At 29.4% G+C, this 6,616-nt stretch overlaps 2 long non-coding RNA genes across 2 annotated transcripts; both read right to left on the reverse strand.

Moving 5' to 3' along the window:
- Positions 1 to 836: 836 nt before the first annotated feature.
- LOC145328527 (uncharacterized) lies at positions 837 to 1,705 on the reverse strand. The gene is made up of 3 exons (XR_013882490.1): positions 1,652 to 1,705; positions 1,287 to 1,338; positions 837 to 896 (listed from the first exon to the last, which is right to left on the reverse strand). It is a non-coding gene; the product is annotated as an uncharacterized LOC145328527 (long non-coding RNA).
- A 766-nt stretch (positions 1,706 to 2,471) lies between these two features.
- LOC145328528 (uncharacterized) lies at positions 2,472 to 5,762 on the reverse strand. Its single transcript, XR_013882491.1, has 3 exons — positions 5,544 to 5,762; positions 4,075 to 4,152; positions 2,472 to 2,658 (listed from the first exon to the last, which is right to left on the reverse strand). It is a non-coding gene; the product is annotated as an uncharacterized LOC145328528 (long non-coding RNA).
- Between the last annotated feature and the right edge of the window lie 854 nt (positions 5,763 to 6,616).

Raw genomic sequence — 6,616 nt, forward strand, 5'->3', positions numbered from 1 at the left:
GTTGTGTAGGGACACAACAACCAACAACACAACAGCTCCAGCCACAGCTGGCAGCTACCCAGGATCCTAGAATACACACGTCATCAGTGGTTAAAGAGTTAAGAACACTGGTCATGACACTGCGTAATTTCCTCACCACCTCATGTAATGTACGGGGTAATTTGCACTAGGAACGGACAGAACCTCCCCCTCATGAACAAAAAGAAAAGCAGGATAACTGACCAACCAATACTAAACATCAACCACTAACCAACCAATATTAACCAACCACCACTGATCAACCAATATTAACCAACCACCACTAACCAACCAATATTAACCAACCACCACTAACCAACCAATAATAACCAACCACCACTGATCAACCAATATTAACCAACCACCACTAACCAACCAATATTAACCAACCACCACTAACCAACCAATATTAACCAACCACCACTAACAAACCAATATTAACCAACCACCACTAACCAACCAATATTAACTATCCAATACAACTACCAATCAATTAACCAGGATCCAAAGATACTAACAAAGCAAAACAACAAAAGAAAAAAGTTTAAAATATCATGTCTCATGTCATAATATCATTGTGTATTAATTAATATTTTGTCTGCACCTGTATATAGCCGACAAAAAATAATTTATAAAATATAAAACCTAGGTATAAAATTTCAAACCAAAATAAAATTCAAGTTGGCTATAAAACTGTCATATTTCATGTTGTATTAAATCATTAAATTATTAATATTTTGTCTGAACCTGTTTAATAGCAGACAAAAATAAAAATGTTAAATTTAAATCTAAATTTAAATTTTCATATATAATTACGTCCTGAAGATATGTTGCGTTCAAGTTTCTATGGTACCTATGTTGCGTAAGAGTCTCTATACCTAAAAAAATTGGATTTTTATGATTTCTATTGTGAGGGGGGTGGTATCCTTCCCCAAAATAATTATAAACCTTCCCTGGACCTATGAGAAGCTACTCTGTTAAGAAGAACCCGATCGGTTCAGAGGTTAACGAGATCATACGGTATAAACAGACAGACAGACAAACAAACACACATCCTGCTACTTTATTATAAGAATAATATTTAAAAAATAGTCCACAATATAATGAAAATGAAATTGGCAAAGCATAGGGATTTCTCTATTGATTTGCTTGATTACACAATTGATAGGACTAACCATGAGTCATATACAGATAAGTTTTCATACATTTTAAATAAAATGTTACAGACAGACGTAATAATTATAGAGAAGCTATAACATGAAGTTTACCTGTAAATACACACTAGATAAAGCTGCAAGGTAGCCAGGTGTAGAATAGAACCTAAAAATAATTACTTTTCATTGGATTCAAATTTATCCAAATATAAGTAGGGGGAGAGGGGATATGCAACCACAACTTACTTAAGTATTCATTATTGCAGGTGTTATCAGTAGGTACAAACCTCAGACAAACGAAGAATTTCGTGTTCTTTAATAAAGTAAGCCACGGAGCAGGCTTTCACCCTCTTTGCCAGATACCCTCACCTCCTACTAGTTAAATGAATTGACTAATAAAGGAGTTCCATTTAAGCAAGCTAAATTGACGACAATTTTTCAAATATCCATGAATAATCTACATCCAAATAAATATTTACCTTTAAAAAACACAACAACAATTAAACTCAACCAAGTTGCAAGATTGAAAACCTAAAATAAGAAAAGTTAAATAATTTAAACAAAGATTTCAAGATCCATAAAAGTAAAGACCAGCAAAATAGACTGAGACGGCTGTTAATATTTTTTTTATTATAAAATGATAACATATTTTGGGTTAATGCGACCATCTCGTAATCATTGGCACTTAGAGACACAACCCAATCTTGCAGAAAAAGGGAAGGGGGGAAGAAAAAAGGAGATGGGAGAAAAGGGGTTTTTCCCCATCTCTTTTGAAGAGATTTTCTTCCCCCCTTCCCTTTTTTGGGAAAGAAAAATATGACGTCACTGGAATCGTGTTCCTCAAAAATTATACAAAATCGGGAAAGATTGGGTTGTGTCAAGTGCGACACAACCCAATCTTTCCCGATTTTGTGAATTTTGATTGGTTGGCTCATTAAGTTGAATGTTCTAACGTTACGACCACTAATTTTAATCTACAGAAGGTGAAATTTTGTGAATCATCATTGCGGATGTACATAAATTTAACGGCCATTGTCTTATCCCTTTAGATCCCTATGCAGTGCTAAGATGCACTGAAAAAGTGAAAAATAACTAATGTTTTCTTACATTAGTTATCAACGAATTTACATTATGTCTTGGCGAGAAAAAGAGGTTCAAAACAGGGGTACAGTTTCTTTATATAGCAACAGGAATATTAATTTGCACCTATTGAATAAAGAACGTGTCCTAACTTTTTCTAAAAATAGCTAGTCCGTGTTTTTAGTAAGTAGTAGATGTAATAAGATCCATAGAACACCTTACTTTTTTAATTCTGCTGAGTAATTATTGATAAAATCTATTTTGTACACCCCATTATATCAAAACTCGAATGGGAATAAAAAAATAACAAAAGTTAGGACACATTCTTCAGATTTAAGCAAGTAGAAAATTATGTTTTACCTTATTGGTCTTACAATTTTCATTGAAGTCCACAGTCTTGGGAAGCCTAAATAAAATAGAATTGTAGAGTATTTTATAATAATAAAAGATGATGAAATCGAAAAAAAACATAAATAATCATAAATGCGTATATAATTCAGGGAGTAAGGGAGGGGACAATGGATCGAATATTCAATTTTTAAGAGTCTCAGACTTTGGGTACTGGCTTAAAGGGAATGTGCACAAATACAGCAGATTCTGACTCACTTTGGATATTAGCGCATCAATGCCCTGCTAACTAGCTGAGTTAGATTTGAATATGCAGACAGAAAAATTTGTTATTAATGGCTGGTTTTAACAAATATTTTTTCCCAAAAAAATGTCATTTCATGCATATCTATGTATTAAATAATCTAAGAACCGCTTGAATTTAGGGGTCAGTTAAAAATATATGAAAGGGTTTACATAGCTCTAAACAAGATTTTTCTAGTGATTAATTACAGAATGTTTACTACATTGCGATGTATTGATAATTTAATTTTCAAGTAAATGATTTTTTTCTTAGAACCAATTTTGTTCTAAATTAGATTACCATGATCCCTTTACAATTTTGGTAAAATTTTCTTGATAAATCTGGCTTTCATTGCTTTTCAGTGAACCCTCTTAAATTGAATTAATTGCCCATTGTCCCCTCCCTTACTCCCTGGTATATATTTATATCAGATAAAAATTTCAAAATCCTAGATCGGCTGTATAATTCTATATTCTATTTCATTTACTAAGTATATTTACGATTACTTTTATTTAATGAAATCTTCCTATTTTTAACATGTACAAAACGGCCTGCTTAATTGCTTCAAGATCCATGTCAGATCTATATAGGAAATAAATGTCTATAAACGAGCTCAAGTTTTCCAAGGAATATATGATTAAAACTCATAGTGCTCCAATAATCCATAATAAACTCTCATTGCCCAGAACGATAAGACCTATTATTTTACTTTATTAAAAATAAATTCATTTTTTTCATTTCATGTTGCTATTTACCTTATATTGATGTATTTAATTTCTAATCATAAAAAAAGAAAATTTAAATTTATAATATGATAAATTTAAGAAAACTATGTTTTAAAAGAATTCGATTGTGGCGCCATTTTGTGTGTTCAAATATTAAACTAAAATTGTAATCATCATCATTAACCCTTTGGTGATGGTAATGTAAAGAAAAAAATATAATTTAAAAAAGTCTTTTAAAAATCATTTAAATTATTAAATATTTACTTTCTTTTAGATAGTAATGCCGGGTGAGGAAAATAGATTTATTGAGAAATAGATATTCATATAGAAAACTAGCCAATAGGGAGATAATTATATCGAGCCAACTCTAGTTTATTCTATATGTAAATCAATCTCTCTTTCTTATAACTAAGAATAGGCCTTTTAGAACTTAAAAGCTAAAACAAATAAAGAAACAGTAACGCACCTGTAAAAAAAATCCCCATACAGATGGAAAATATAGATATAGGCCAAAGAAAAGGGGTCATATGCCGCAGCAACAAACCTGCTAAACAATATTTCTTTTAATTTTAAGGACAAGTTCTCAATTTAGATAACAACATAAATAAAAGCAAAGCATTGAAACGGTAGGACATGTGTATGAGTCGAAGCTAAATTTGTTGAATAACTGCTTAATACAGGATAATACCTAATACAGGACATTTTTAGAGTTGCTTCGCTTATAATACTGTACTTTGTTGTCAGTTCCGGACCGACCCTAATTATTGAAAAACTTTGCTTTTAAACAGATGTTAGGATATAAGAAATTATTGCAATGCTGATAGAGACTAGATCGAAATTTAAATAAATGATTTACATAAAATAAATAAAATCAATTTAAGAAAGATGCTAGGAAATAAGAAAGTATGAAATAATATCAAAGCAATACTGACATATATTTTTTACTAGAGTTGGCTCGATATAACCATCTCCCTATTGGCTAGTTTTCTATATGCATATATATTTCTCAATAAATCTATTTTCCTCACCCGGCATTACTATTTAAACGGAAGTAAATATTTAATAATTTAAATGATCTTAAAAATCTTTTAAATTATATTTTTTTCTTTACATTACCATCACCAAAGGGTTTATTATATGATTACAATTTTAGTTCAATATTTGAACACACAAAGTGTCGCCACAATCGAATTCTTTTAAAACAGAGTTTTCTTAAATTTATTATATCATAAATTTAAATTTTCTTTTTTATGATTAGAAATTAAATACTTCATTATAATGTAAATAGCAACATGAAATGAAAAAAATGAATTTGTTTTTAATAAAGTAAAATAATGGGTCTTATCGTTCTGGGCAATGAGAGTTTATTATGGATTATTGGAGCACTATGAGTTTTCAACAAACAGTCCTTGGAAAACTTGAGCTCGTTTATAGACATTTATTTCCTATATAGATCTGACATGGATCTTGAAGCAATTAAGCAGGCCGTTTTGTACAGGTTAAAAATTGGAAGATTTCATTAAATAAAAGTTATCGCAAATATACTTAGTAAATAACTAATAGTCAAAGTCAGCTAATATCAACAACGAAATTAATTCGAAAAAAAAATCATGAAACCTATACAGGTTTTTTCAGCTGTCGATGGGGGGCAACACATCGTAAAATTGTCGACCTCTCAATATTTTACTTGTTGTTATATCTTATTCCTGGGTCAAAGCAACGCTGTTTTTTAGTTAATTATGCTCCATAATAATAATATTGACATGAAGTTCCAGCCTTCTATTATAAATAGCAGCAGAAAAATAACTTTCCCTCATATCGTTACAGATCACTGACTGGCGGATGAACTGACATACGGACAAACAGACATAGTAAATTATAGAGAAGCATAGCTACAACAAAAGCATTACTGTTGTAAATGTAAAGTAATCTTACCAAACGGCAGAGGATATCAACATAAAGCATCCAAAAAAGCAATTATTAACGATATCAACATAAAGCATCCAAAAAGCCATTATTAATCTGAAAACAGAAGAAAAACAACACAAGCAAGTTATGCATCAAATCTATGAAGTGAAATGCAATACCACTCAGGCCAAGTAGAATCAACAATTTAAATATACCTAAAATGTAAAACAAAGCAAAAACATGTAATAAAAGGGAATATAGAATAATGAAGGCAAATAACAAAACTGTATTAAAAAAGCAAAAATAAAAGAAAAAAATCTTTAAAAATCAATTAACATATAATTAATAATAATTCAAAGGGTATGAAGATAAATTATAACATGCATAAAATTAATAAAACCAACAAATAAAGTTTAAGAATTTAATCATAAAATAAGATTAAGAAGGCTATATAGTTAAAAATCATATTTAGACATAATAAAAAATAAATCAAAAACCATGCTAAATAAACACAAGATATATATCAAGCAAACTATGGCACAAAATATTAACCATAAAGAAAAACATATCAGAAGGGAAATTTAAAAAAAAAAACATAAAAGTAAAGCATAAAAGATTAAATATAATGAAAAACAAATTAGAAGGCAAATTTTAAAAAAAACATAAAAGTAAACCACAATGAAAAAACAATAGAAGGCAAATTTTTAAAAATATACAAGTAAGGCACAAAATATTAACCATAATGATAAAAAAATAGAAGGCTAATTCTAAATAACTTAGAAAATACGTAAATAAAATTACCAAATACTACACAGAAATTCATGAACGTAAAAAAATATAAGATTTAAAAGTGAAATCATTTTAAACATACATTATAAAAAGTGCCAAGGCAAAGTTTAATATAAATGATATATAATACTAACATAAAAACAAAAGTTAAAATTGTTTAATAATAAAACATAGAATGTCTGTGCACTACTGAATTATAAAATCAAAAACCTCCCTATTTATAAAAAAAATTTTAAACTGGAGAATGGTTGTGAGTTGGAATAATCCAGAAATAATCAGGCGGTCAATTCAATTAGGAAAAAATAGATTTA

This window comes from Acartia tonsa, chromosome 9 (genome assembly GCF_053477335.1).
Source record: "Acartia tonsa isolate MP-2025a chromosome 9, ASM5347733v1, whole genome shotgun sequence".
Classification (NCBI taxonomy): domain Eukaryota; kingdom Metazoa; phylum Arthropoda; class Copepoda; order Calanoida; family Acartiidae; genus Acartia; species Acartia tonsa.